At 43.7% G+C, this 15000-nt stretch overlaps 1 protein-coding gene across 1 annotated transcript in view; it reads left to right on the top strand.

Annotated features, from left to right (window-relative positions):
• The window catches only part of LOC143281772 (thyrostimulin alpha-2 subunit-like), a 67100-nt gene that overhangs the window by 6829 nt on the left and 45271 nt on the right, over positions 1 to 15000 (top strand). The gene's annotated exons all lie outside the window — the stretch shown is intronic.

Raw genomic sequence — 15000 nt, 5'->3', positions numbered from 1 at the left:
CAGAGGTTGGTCTGCAGTTAGAGAGATCAGCTGATGATTTGTAAAGAGATATTACTAAGCAAACTTAAAAGCTTTTGGAAACTGGTTTTAAAAGATAATTAAAATGAAACTGTAGGCGAGGGGTTCAGAGATAGCTGGAGCAGATACGTATTTTCAGCATTTTGCTACCGATTCTATCTAAGCCACGGTGCCTGTTTGTTTTAAATGAATAAAAGCACTGTAAACTTCATGCACTCCCATCAACAGAGAGAGGGAGAGACAGACAGACAGACAGACAGACAGACAGCGACACACTGGGAGAAAGAACACACGTAAAATAGTAAAAAGTTTCTTTCACGCCACCCCGCCCACACTCCGTCCATGCATCTTTTTCTTCTGTGTTCGTGGGCTGCAACTCCCACGTTCACTCGTATGTACACGAGTGGGCTTTTACGTGTATGACCGTTTTTACACCACCATGTAGACAGCCATACTCCGTTATCGGGGGTGTGCATGCTGGGTATGTTCTTGTTTCCATAACCCACCGAACGCTGACATGGATTACAGGATTTTTAACGTGCGTATTTGATCATCTCTTGCGTATACACAAGAAGGGGGTTCAGGCACAAGCAGGTCTGCAACATATGTTGACCTGGGAGATAGGAAAAATCTTCACCCTTTACCCACCAGGCGCCGTTACCTAGATTCGATTCTAAAACCCTCAGAAGGAAAGTCCAACGCTTTAACCACACAGCTATTGCGCCCGTCACTCTGTCCATACTGTAACCCCCCCCCCCGCCCCCTCCAATCCGACCAAGACCACGTTCCTCTTTTTGTGGCTGGTTGATAACCCCCTACCCACATCCCCCAACCCCCCTTCCACCTCATATTCTACTCCCACGCCCACACCACTCACTTTTAAGTTTACCAGCACTCCTGTATAAACTCTCCCCAACCTACACCCCTATCTCACACTCACTTTTTCTTTCTTGTAACCCGAAACATGGGACATATTATTCCCCGTTGACTCCCCATTTTAGAATCCATCATGAAACATACAGCGCGGAATTGAACTCAAACCGACCGAATGAATGCCATTATCCGACCCTGTTCATCACACACACACACACACACACACACACACACACACACACACACACACACACAGAGGCACACACACACACACACACACACACACAGAGGGAGAGATAGAGATAGATAGAGAGAGAGAGGGAGAGAGACAGACAGACAGAGAGAGACAGAGAGACGGAGACAGAGACAGTAACAGAGACACACAGATAGATAGATAGAGAGAGAGAGAGAGAGAGATAGAGATAGAGAGAGACAGAGACAAAGACAGACAGACAGACAGGAATGAAAAACAGGAATCCTTCTACAGCCCAAGTCTGAGACTTTCTCTCCCAGTCTGATGATGGCGAAACGGAACTGGTTGCTGCTGAGGAAGCAGAGGCATGTGTACACGAGCATATGCACACGTGCGCACATTGTCATACACGGTCGTGCTCTCGCGGCATTGTCGGACACACAGACACAGACTAAGACCCCCCCCCCCCACTCCGTTCCCCTTCAACCTTCACTGGAATTACTTCCTTTTTTTTTTTTTTGCTTTTGGAGGGGTCTTTTTTTTGGGGAGGTGGAGGGTATGGGGGGGGGGGGGGGAGGGTTGGGGTTGGGGTGGAGGGTGTTTTCCACATTCCAGATTTAGATGCCTTCTAAAATTGTTATTGAGAAAGGGAGCCAGTGATTTGATGACCAACAAGGGAAGCCGATGATTTGATGACCAACACGGGAAGCCAAGGATCTCTCTTTCTGCTTCTCGTTCCGTTTCCTTCTCACTGGCCATCAGTGGCACGTTGCCTGTCACAATCTGCATTTGGGCCGAACGCCAATAGCCTGCTATTTTTGTGGGACTTGCTACCCATTAGAATAATTGACACCCTTGTTAGCTGTCACTGTGGTGTGTGTGTGTGTGTGTGTGTGTGTGTGTGTGTGTGTGTGAGAGAGAGAGAGAGAGAGAGAGAGAGAGAGTGTGCGCGCGCGCAATTGTGCATTCAACGTTTCGACGTTTTTGCACATGTACCGGTTTTTTGTTTTCATTGGAACAAACGAAAACGAAGCCAAACGAATTTTATTTTTACGAACTGGCCATTGACCCTTCTGAAGGGGTTCAAATACAAACACGACATTCATAATTAGCACAAGGAGAAAGGAATTACGCGCAACGATGTACTAACGACTTCTTCACATTAATCTGTTTTTCGTTGGAACGGCAATGGAGAGAGAGAGAGAGAGAGAGAGAGAGAGAGAGAGAGAGAGAGAGAGAGAGAGAGAGAGAGAGAGAGAGAGGCGGATGGGCGGGGATAATTTGTTTTTTTCTGATTCATAATCTGCTCCTTAACTGAGAAACATGGATGGAAATTACAACAGTACACAGCTGTAAGCATGGGATATGTCGAAAAGAGAAGGGCAACAACAACAACTTGACAACGACATCAAACAAACAACAACAACAGGAAATTCCCAGCCTCAAGCCTGTTGCCGGTCATATCAAAATATCACAGGGATTTTCTTATAGGTTTCCTATGAGATGTTACTTTTAGTATAGATTGTTATTGTGTGTGTGTGTGTGTGTGTGTGTGTGTGTGTGTGTGTGTGTGTGTGTGTGTGTGTGTGTGTGTGTGTGTGTTTAACTACCTGATTTGCTTTACCTTTGTTGAGTGTCTGACAGCTGAATGTGGTACTGGTTTTATTTGAACCTTTTCGTCGTATTAGTCCAATAACTGTCATGTGCATGTGAGGATGTAAAAAAGCGTGTGCGTGCATACATGTGTGTGTGTGTGTGTGTGTGTGTGTGTGTGTGTGTGTGTGTGTGTACGTTCGTGCGTGCGTGGCTACGTGTGTGTGTGTGTGTGTGTGTGTGTGTGTGTGTGTGTGTGATTTATGTTATTGTTTTGTGCATTGAGTGAAGAAAAAATATTGAAATGAAAAAAAAAAAAAAAAAAAGGAAAAAAGCTACACAGCCGACTAAACATGATGAGTGCTACAGAAGACAATGTGCGACAACCTGCAGTGTCATAAGAAAACTAGATGACACACAACTATGGAATCCTTACTGCAATCAGTATGATCAGAAACAACAGAGGATACTCTTCGTCAACTGTAAAACCTCTCTGTTGTGAACCAAAAAAAACAAACCACGAAGGCCTTGTCTGGAAGTCACACATAGTTTTCCATGCAGTCTTTGGCAGTGTCTGCAGGCCTGACCCGTGCGTTCAGTCTGTGTGTATGTCAGACATTGCTCCTACCCCTTCCTCATCCCTCTTTTTTCTCGTTTTAAAGCAGACGTGGTGTAGCGTATATGCATCAGTCCGCACGCTTCGACGCCTCCTTGAGACTGACACCGCCACCGTCATGGAAAGGCGACACAGGAAATCACTCACAGCGGCGCTGAACCTCGGGTGGCTGCAGTCCGTCCTTCGTTTCAGTGACGTCACACAGTGAGGGACCTGTACAGCCGTCAGGAAAACACCATCCAGCGGACGTTGACGAACAGGAAAACTTGGAACCACCAGCTGATCCCGCTCTGTTGACACATCGCCTGCAACATGTGCCAGACATGACGGATGCTCTAAGAAAGACGTCACACTGAATGGAACATGTAATCAGCCGCGTATATATAAAAAAAAAAAAATAAAATAAAAAAATTTGCGTATAGAAGCAAGAATAAGAAGAGAAGCAGATCATCTAGGAGGAGGGGGGTGGGGTGGGGGTGGGAGAGTGGAGAAGGGGGGTGAAGGGGGATGTCGAAGTTGCGAAAAAGTTCGTTTCGCTTGGCAGCGTGATGACGAAGACTGGGCGTGAGGGGATGGGAGGGGGGGTTGGGAGGGGGACGGGGGGGAGTTGGGGGGTTGGGTGGGTGGGGGTGGGGGAGGGGCAGATGAACTGGCAGCACGAAATCCTGCCTTTGCCATTCAGCGCCCCACCCTTGGAGGTCCACTGCTATCTGTACGGGAAACAGATCCCCAAACATCGAACTCCAACACTCCATCAGGACTTAACGTGTGTGTATGGATCGCAAACACGTGGAATTAACCACCTCCGATACAAGGACTACACACGAGCCCTCTATGAATACCCCCCCCCCCCCCCCCGGGTTACATTCCTCACCGTCTATGGACAGAGCTGCCCCAAACAACGTCCTGTGGACACGACGAACTGACCCAGATGTCAGGGAGTTTCACACCAGGCAGAGAAAACAGCGATAGAAGGAAGACAGCTCTGGAAAAGCTCCCTCCCAGCACCGCGACATCAACCCAGAACCTCCGGGAATGGGGGACTGGGGACCCCGGGCACACACATGGACACAAAGCCGTGGATAAAACCCACGCCCTCCCCCCCCCCCCCCGCCCCATCCTCATCACCCCCACGGCTAGGAAGTGTGCGTCCTGCTTTCGATTCCTTCAAGGACATGGTGTTTGTTTTATCCCCACCCCCTTCACAGTAGACCCGGAGTAGGGTGGTGTGTGTGTTAGTTTTTCGGACTGTACGATAAACCGTGGTCACCATGTACGTATGCAGCATGTATTCAGCGTACACAAATGAACCCACTGCAACAAGAGAGGTGAATATGGTACGACTCTTAAACAAATGAAAAAAAGGAAAAAAAAAAATTTTTTACGGTGATGGAGTGTGCAGATGGTAAACGAATATGCAGGTGATGAATAGTAGACCAGTAAGATGGTGCCGGATTTTGAAGACGCACTGCGCTCTCCCTGTAAGAGTTACCCGAACTTGTGTTTCAACGACAGAGAAATGCAAAAGACACCTGACCAAGACCCATAATTTCGCTACAAAAAAAGTACTGGAAAAAGACCTCCAAATGGACGATTGTAGATTGTAGATGCCATACTCTGCACAAAGTAAAAACAAACAAACAAACAAAAACCAACCAAACAACAACAAAACGCCAAAAACAAACAAACAAGCAAGCAAGCAAATCCAAAGAACCAACAGCAAACAACACCATCAATGACAACAGCAACCTTATCCCCAATCAATCAAACAACACCATCAATGACAAGTACAACCTTATCCCCAATCAATCAAACAACACCATCAATGACAAGTACAACCTTATCCCCAATCAATCAAACAACACCATCAATGACAACAGCAACCTTATCCCCAATCAATCAAACAACACCATCAATGACAACAACAACCTTATCCCCAATCAATCAAACAACACCATCAATGACAAGTACAACCTTATCCCCAATCAATCAAACAACACCATCAATGACAACAGCAACCTTATCCCCAATCAATCAAACAACACCATCAATGACAACAGCAACCTTATCCCCAATCAATCAAACAACACCATCAATGACAAGTACAACCTTATCCCCAACCAATCAAACAACACCATCAATGACAAGTACAACCTTATCCCCAATCAATCAAACAACACCATCAATGACAAGTACAACCTTATCCCCAACCAATCAAACAACACCATCAATGACAACAACAACCTTATCCCCAATCAATCAAACAACACCATCAATGACAAGTACAACCTTATCCCCAATCAATCAAACAACACCATCAATGACAAGTACAACCTTATCCCCAATCAATCAAACAACACTATCAATGACAAGTACAACCTTATCCCCAATCAATCAAACAACACCATCAATGACAAGTACAACCTTATCCCCAATCAATCAAACAACACCATCAATGACAAGTACAACCTTATCCCCAATCAATCAAACAACACCATCAATGACAAGTACAACCTTATCCCCAATCAATCAAACAACACTATCAATGACAAGTACAACCTTATCCCCAATCAATCAAACAACACCATCAATGACAACAGCAACCTTATCCCCAATCAATCAAACAACACCATCAATGACAAGTACAACCTTATCCCCAATCAATCAAACAACACCATCAATGACAAGTACAACCTTATCCCCAATCAATCAAACAACACCATCAATGACAAGTACAACCTTATCCCCAACCAATCAAACAACACCATCAATGACAAGTACAACCTTATCCCCAATCAATCAAACAACACCATCAATGAAAAGTACAACCTTATCCCCAATCAATCAAACAACACCATCAATGACAAGTACAACCTTATCCCCAATCAATCAAACAACACCATCAATGAAAAGTACAACCTTATCCCCAATCAATCAAACAACACCATCAATGACAAGTACAACCTTATCCCCAATCAATCAAACAACACCATCAATGACAAGTACAACCTTATCCCCAATCAATCAAACAACACCATCAATGACAAGTACAACCTTATCCCCAATCAATCAAACAACACCATCAATGACAAGTACAACCTTATCCCCAATCAATCAAACAACACTATCAATGACAAGTACAACCTTATCCCCAATCAATCAAACAACACCATCAATGACAACAGCAACCTTATCCCCAATCAATCAAACAACACTATCAATGACAACAGCAACCTTATCCCCAATCAATCAAACAACACCATCAATGACAAGTACAACCTTATCCCCAATCAATCAAACAACACCATCAATGACAAGTACAACCTTATCCCCAATCAATCAAACAACACCATCAATGACAACAGCAACCTTATCCTCAATCAATCAAACAACACCATCAATGACAACAGCAACCTTATCCCCAATCAATCAAACAACACCATCAATGACAAGTACAACCTTATCCCCAATCAATCAAACAACACCATCAATGACAACAACAACCTTATCCCCAATCAATCAAACAACACCATCAATGACAACAACAACCTTATCCCCAATCAATCAAACAACACCATCAATGAAAAGTACAACCTTATCCCCAACCAATCAAACAACACCATCAATGACAACAGCAACCTTATCCCCAACCAATCAAACAACACCATCAATGACAAGTACAACCTTATCCCCAACCAATCAAACAACACCATCAATGACAACAGCAACCTTATCCCCAATCAATCAAACAACACCATCAATGACAACAACAACCTTATCCCCAATCAATCAAACAACACCATCAATGACAACAGCAACCTTATCCCCAATCAATCAAACAACACCATCAATGACAAGTACAACCTTATCCCCAATCAATCAAACAACACCATCAATGACAAGTACAACCTTATCCCCAATCAATCAAACAACACCATCAATGACAACAGCAACCTTATCCCCAATCAATCAAACAACACCATCAATGACAACAGCAACCTTATCCCCAATCAATCAAACAACACCATCAATGACAAGTACAACCTTATCCCCAATCAATCAAACAACACCATCAATGACAAGTACAACCTTATCCCCAATCAATCAAACAACACCATCAATGACAAGTACAACCTTATCCCCAATCAATCAAACAACACCATCAATGACAAGTACAACCTTATCCCCAATCAATCAAACAACACCATCAATGACAACAGCAACCTTATCCCCAACCAATCAAACAACACCATCAATGACAAGTACAACCTTATCCCCAATCAATCAAACAACACCATCAATGACAAGTACAACCTTATCCCCAATCAATCAAACAACACCATCAATGACAAGTACAACCTTATCCCCAGTCAATCAGTTTTACACATCTCAGACAAGTCCGATGTCGAACCAAAACAAAGGTACAAACAAACAGCAACAACACCAAACAAAACACCAACCAGGAGACAAGAGAATCCCCAGTCCTGGCCATGTTGATGAGCAAACTGTTCCTTTCAAAGTTGTCCTGATTCAATGGTTTCCCACTCTGCAGTGATAAGAAACTCTAGGGAGAGCTAGACAGTACATAGTCTTCAGAGAGGAGGCCCCCTCAGTCAAGTGTTTCGGCCCTGAACTCCTCACACTTTAAGGGCGCCGGGCCGCACCCAGGTCATGACTCCTGGATGCCCTTGTATTCCCGCCTTTTTTCTCTCTTTTTCCCCTGGTCCTCAGCAGGTTCGAACCCGCGCCTCCAGGCTGGTCGCCACTTCAGGATTGTCACCTTTTCTGGCAGACGTTTTAACCACTGAGCTATCGTACGCCTAGTTTGAGTTTGAGTCATTCCTCCTCGACCAGATACAGCTGGAACTCTTTTCTGCTGCTTCTGCCATTGCCTTGTGAGCCCGTGTCCTCTCTCTGCCAGAAATCGACAGCTGTTTCATGAGGCTGTAGGCAGATACGCTCAAAACCCCTCTTGCACCAATCTCTATGGCGAGGACTTTGACTTGGAAGCCAGATTCTCATAGGCTGCTGGCAAGACTATTACACTTCTCGGTCTTGTGGATGTGGGCTTCCTCCATTCTGCTTTCGTATGGCACAGTGAGCTCCGTCACTTGTTTCGTTGCCTTGGAGTGGAGTACAATGTCAGGTCTCATGCCGCTCTTGCTGATGATTTCCGGGTGTTTCTTCCCTTCTGGTAGGTCAACTGTGCATTCCCAATCTTCGGCACCATCAAGCAGCCCAAGTTTCCATGCTTTGGACGTTACAGCAGTTCCTGGCCAGACTTTATTGCCTTCTGCAAAGCGGAACTCTACATGTTCAAACTGCTCGATTCATCCCGCTGTCTCACCAACAGGCCGGAACCCCTTCACACTCAGAGAACTCACAACGTTAGGTCGCCGTAGGACCACACACCACTGACAGGAGATCTTGCACTGCTACTGAGTCGTTTCGATGGTACACAGCAGTGTCTGATCCGATTCAACATATCTGCATTTTTAAAAGTGTTCTGCTCGATAAATAGTCAACATGGACTGGACTCATCACCGGCAATCATGCCTGCCCTGGAAGTTAATAAAAACTTTCATGACTGGCTGAATGTTTTAAGCATAACAAATGCAGGAGTCGTGTCATTAAAAAATCAGTTGACTTTCCACGATTTCTTATAAGTATTAGTGAATATTTCATAGAAAGATGGCAGAATGTGACCCATTCCTACGAAAGCTTTACTGTAGTATATTGCTGGATTCAATCATCTGAGGTGTGTATTTATCACGGGTTAGAAGATATATTCTTCTTCTTCTTCTTATCATTAGTAGCAGCAGTAGTAGTGGTAGTAGTGAGTGATGTCTCTTTAAGCTTTTTTCTGTCTTCGCATTTGTTCTTCCCGTTTAAATCACACGCAATACGCGCACACGCACGGACACACACACACACACACACACACACACACACACACGCGCGGTCACACACACATACACACACACACACACCGTCTTCACTCCCCCCCCCCCCCCCCTACACACCGACTGTGAGGTCAGGTCAGGTCCTGACCATTTGTCTTTCTGTCAACCCCCGTTCATTCAACACAAAGAAACAGAGCCCCGGCTTTAGCGGCACATCCTGAACCTTCAGCATGGGTGTCAATTACAACATGATACATGGCCTGTTAGTGTGCTGCCTTTGTGGCCACACGGGTCCTGGCGTTCATTTGTGTGTGATATAGTTAGGATAGGGAAGGGGGCATTGACATTTACGTAAACTGTTCGTCCGAGTCAGTCTGTAACGAAGACTTGGAAGAATTAAGAAAACAAAAAAAACCCAAAACCAAAAAGAAACAACAACAAAAAAGAACCCCCCCCCCAAAAAAAAACCAAAAAACAAAAAAAAACAAAACCAAAACAAAACAAAACAAAAAACCCCAAAACAACAACAACAACAACAAACAAACAAACAAACAAACACACACCAAGAAAAGAAAACAAACAAGAGAGGCAAGGCCTTCAAGACTCACTTGTGACACACTTAAAAAAAAAAATCTAATCGTTAAAATGTGTTCTGTATTTGTTATTATATAGCTTCGGGTTAAAAAAAAAAAGAAAAGAAAAAAAGTCCTAACATGATTCGAACTCGGCGTGTTCGGGTGAGAAGAAACTGTCTTATCCATTACACTATCGTGGCTCCTTAACTGACGTTCTAACGTGTAATATTTGAACATAATTTTGTAAAGGGCGATAAATCAATTGCGGTATTCACAGTGAGAACGCTGTTTAAATCATATTATTCTGGTGTATCTTAGGCATTCAAAAAATCTTTAAGGGCAATAAAAAATTCTTTTTAAGTCCGCGGTAAAGGAGACGTGGCTATCGCCGCAATCACACTGCAACATTTAGCCGTTTTCTCTAGATCTAGATAGATGTACAAGTTTAGTTACACCCGCCGGGAATGTAGTACGACACGGTCGATTCAATTTCTCTTTTATGTTCATTCTAGTTTTATAGTTTTAAAGTTGATATGAACATTTAGTATTTTGTTAAACTAATAACATGTAGATCCAAGTACAAGTACTTCTAAACGTCGTAAGAAGTGAAAAGGACTTCATTTTGAAAAAAGTCAAGACTGGAATTTTTTTCGTTTCATCGTGATCAATTCAAGGGTATTAACTCGCATGGTTTACAATTTCTAACTGTGAATTCCGACTGATTCTGTGGATATTTTTTATGGCAGTTTGGGGCATAATCCAGTAAGTGATGAGGCGTTCACAAATCTTTCTCTGAATGAATATTTACCAGTCTCCTTCTCCAACTTTCCATCACATGCTATCGTGTATTGTCCATTGAATATAGGATTGAACGGGCAGGTCAACAACTTGAAACAAAATGGCGTCGTTCGCGTTCGCGAAGAATATGAGCACGCGCTTTGAATGTGTATAAATATGTGTACGCAATTGATTTTTGCCCATGACCTTCAGGGCTCAGCCAATAGATCTGTAACGTTCACTCGTCGTATTGATTTTAGTATTTTCCGAAAAAGACCACTTGGGCGAATGAACATAGTGAAAGCCCTGTACACTGAGAGTAAAACACACAAGCTTTTTATGTATCGAGTATAATTTCAAAATGTAATGTTTAAGATGAAAAAGATCAGTTTAAAGCAAATTAAGTCCCCTAGCATTAATTACAGATTAATTTCCCTTTTTTACTATCTGCACCAAAACGTTTGCAAAATAAATAAAACTTCCATGCTTAGCAAAAGAAGTTCAAACAAAAAATGATAATAATGACTGCTCTTGTTGTTGTGTCAGGATATCAGTTTAGAGAATACAAAAAATATAAATATAACAGTAAATGCAGTTTGCATATAATTTAGCTTCTTTTTTATTTTTTGTGCCCATCCCAGAGGTGCAATATAGTTTTAAACAAGATGACTGGAAAGAACCGAATTTTTTCTACTTTTAGGCCTAATTTGGTGTCAACTGACAAAGTATTTTCAGAGAAAATGTCAATGTTAAAGTTTACCACGGACACACAGACACACACACAGACAACCGAACACCGGGTTAAAACATAGACTCACTTTGTTTACACAAGTGAGTCAAAAAACCAAAAACAAACAAGCAATAAACAACCTTTAAATAATGGTGTCTGTCTCTGTCTCTGTTTGTTTCCCTGTTCCTCTCCCTGAAAAAATAACAATGTTCTACTCGCTCTTTCTCTCAAAATAGCAAAGCTCTCTGTCTCTGTCTGTCTGTCTTTCTGTCTCTGTCTGTCTGTCTCTGTCTGTCTGTCTGTCTGTCTGTCTCTCCCCTTCTGTCTCTTGTCAATTCCTCCCTATCTCTTCATGTCATTTGTAACCAATCATAATTGGACCCTCTCTCCCTTTCTAATTAACCTATAACATTAGCCCCATTCCCTCAACTTACCTCTCTTTCACCACCCTTTCTCCTTCTCAGCTGACAGCTAGAACCTCCCCCCCCCATTTCTCCTTCTCAGCTGACAGCTAGAACCTCCCCCCCATTTCTCCTTCTCAGCTGACAGCTAGAACCTCCCCCCCCCATTTCTCCTTCTCAGCTGACAGCTAGAACCTCCCCCCCATTTCTCCTTCTCAGCTGACAGCTAGAACCTCCCCCCCATTTCTCCTTCTCAGCTGACAGCTAGAACCTCCCCCCCATTTCTCCTTCTCAGCTGACAGCTAGAACCTCCCCCCCCCATTTCTCCTTCTCAGCTGACAGCTAGAACCTCCCCCCCCCCATTTCTCCTTCTCAGCTGACAGCTAGAACCTCCCCCCCATTTCTCCTTCTCAGCTGACAGCTAGAACCTCCCCCCCATTTCTCCTTCTCAGCTGACAGCTAGAACCTCCCCCCCATTTCTCCTTCTCAGCTGACAGCTAGAACCTCCCCCCCATTTCTCCTTCTCAGCTGACAGCTAGAACCTCCCCCCCATTTCTCCTTCTCAGCTGACAGCTAGAACCTGGAGTGATGGCCTAGAGGTAACGCGTCCGCCTAGGAAGCGAGAGAGAATCTGAGCGCGCTGGTTCGAATCACGGCTTAGCCGCCGATATTTTCTCCCCCTCCACTAGACCTTGAGTGGTGGTCTGGACGCTAGTCATTCGGATGAGACGATAAACCGAGGTCCAGTGTGCAGCATGCACTTAGCGCACGTAAAAGAACCCACGGCAACAAAAGGGTTGTTCCTGGCAAAATTCTGTAGGAAAATCCACTTCGATAGGAAAAACATAAAACTGCACGCAGGAAAAAATACAAAAAAATTGGGTGGCGCTGTAGTATGGCGACGCGGTCTCCCTGGGGAGAGCAGCCCGAATTTCACACAGAGAAATCTGCTGTGATAAAAAGAAATACAAATACAAATACAAAAACCTCCCCCCCATTTCTCCTTCTCAGCTGACAGCTAGAACCTCCTCCCCCATTTCTCCTTCTCAGCTGACAGCTAGAACCTCCCTCCCCCCTTTCTCCTTCTCAGCTGACAGCTAGAACCTCCCTCCCCCCTTTCTCCTTCTCAGCTGACAGCTAGAACCTCCCCCCCATTTCTCCTTCTCAGCTGACAGCTAGAACCTCCCCCCATTTCTCCTTCTCAGCTGACAGCTAGAACCTCCCCCCCTTTTTCTCCTTCTCAGCTGACAGCTAGAACCTCCCTCCCTTTTTCTCCTTCTCAGCTGACAGCTAGAACCTCCCCCCTCCTTTCTCCTTCTCAGCTGACAGCTAGAACCTCCCCCCCCCCTTCTCCTTCCTCCTCTTCAAAGAGCATGCACCCCCTTCCCAGTCTGCCTATCTCTTTCTCTCCCTCTCCTTCTCTCTCTCTGTGTTGACAAATCAACTGGTCTCCCCCCTGTCTTTCTCCCTTTCCCTCTCTCTGTAAATAACGTAACTCTCTCTCTCTCCATCCCTCTTTCTCCCTCCCCCCCTCTCCCCCTCTCCCCCCCCCTCTCTTCTCCCTAAACAATTAAATTAACTACCCCCTTCTTCTTTCTGACCCCTCTCTGTAACTAACACGCAAATTTACTATCTCTGACTGTCTGTCTGTATGCACATAATCGTTTATCCATAATCCCGAATATCAAGAATTTTCTTTGCCTTGCCTTTTCTCCGTGTTTTCTTCGGGGGAAGCTTGCTTGGACAGCACTAGGGGGGCGGGGGTGGGGTGGGGTGGGTGGGTGTTTCTGATGGCGGCATTATGTACCACAGGCCGCGAGAAGTGAGCAAACCAGTCTGTTGCTTCCGTACGTTGTCATCCTGCTGTCACAAGCAAAACGTTAATAACTGAGTATTTGAAATCATGCTTGTGCCAGGTCAACAACCTCTTATTTACTACCACCCCGTTCTATCAAGTAACGAAGAACCCCCCCCCCCCCCGCCCCCAACAATAACGAAAAACAAACAAAACAACAGCAAACAAACAAAACAAAACAAAAAAACAACAACAAAAAACAAAAACAAAACAAAACAAAACAAAAAACAACAACAACACAAAACAACAACAACAACAACAACAAACAAAACAACCAAAACAACAACCCCAAAACAAAAACAAAACAAACAAACAAAAAACAAAAAGCAAACAAACAAACAAAAACCCCCTAAAAAACAACGACAACCGCAGGACTAATTTCACCAGCATGTTTGTCCACACCTACAGATATTTATCTGTCATCGGGTCCATTACTTTATGAGGATTGCAGTCAATGTGACTGTTTGGGAAAACTGGTATGCGATGTGTTGTGTTGCACTGCATTATACTGTGTTATTCTATTTATTTATTTATTTATTCATTGATTGAGACATCTTGCTATAGCACATATTCTTGAAGCTCTGTGCGCTTTGATTTACATTGTACTGCATTGTTCTTTACCGTAAAACGATGTGTTGTGTTGTATTGTATTGCTTTCATCTGTTCTATTGTACTTCAGTCACAGCAGATTTATGTGTGGAATTCAGGCTACTCTTCCGGCGCAAATCTTTTTTTTTTTGTTTTTTTGTCATCATTATTACTACAGTAAGTTTGTGCCTGCCTATGTGTGCATATGTGTTAGACTAGCTGTTAGATACACATGTATGTTAAAATGTATGCATGCAGTGTGTGTGTGTGTGTGTGTGTATATATATATATATATTTATATATATATATATATATATATATATATATGTGTGTGTGTGTGTGTGTGTGTGTGTAGTCACATTTTGGTGTGTGTATGTAACATAGATGTAATGTTTTATGTTAACAAAAGCGTTTTTGTAAAGCACCTAGAGCAGATTTCTGGATAGTGTATCCATTATCCATGATTATTATTATTATTAAGTGTGTGCGTGTGCGTGCGTGCGTGCGTGCGTGCGTGTGTGTGTGTGTGTGTGTGTGTGTTCAACTATCATAGCGGATTTTACTACAGTTTTGGTAAGCACCTCTCTTGTTGCCGTGAGATTCTTTTATGCACGCAAAGTCCATGTTGGACACGTGGCCTAGGTCTGCAGGGGAACCCCCTGAATGATGAGAGAGAGAGAGAGAGAGAGAGAGAGAGAGAGAGAACTCAGAACTCAGAACTGTTTTAATGTAAGGCCACCGACCTGACTACATATCAACGCACGTGTTGTACACACACACACACACACACACACACACATGAAAACCAAACCTTGAGTTGGATGAACAACAAAATGTTAGAAAGAATAAACTGATAATATAACAAAACTAAACAAGTA

Source organism: Babylonia areolata, chromosome 4 (assembly GCF_041734735.1).
Source record: "Babylonia areolata isolate BAREFJ2019XMU chromosome 4, ASM4173473v1, whole genome shotgun sequence".
Taxonomy (NCBI): Eukaryota; Metazoa; Mollusca; class Gastropoda; order Neogastropoda; family Buccinidae; genus Babylonia; species Babylonia areolata.
Note: the sequence above shows the minus strand (reverse complement) of the source record. Positions and strands in the feature narration are given on the sequence as shown.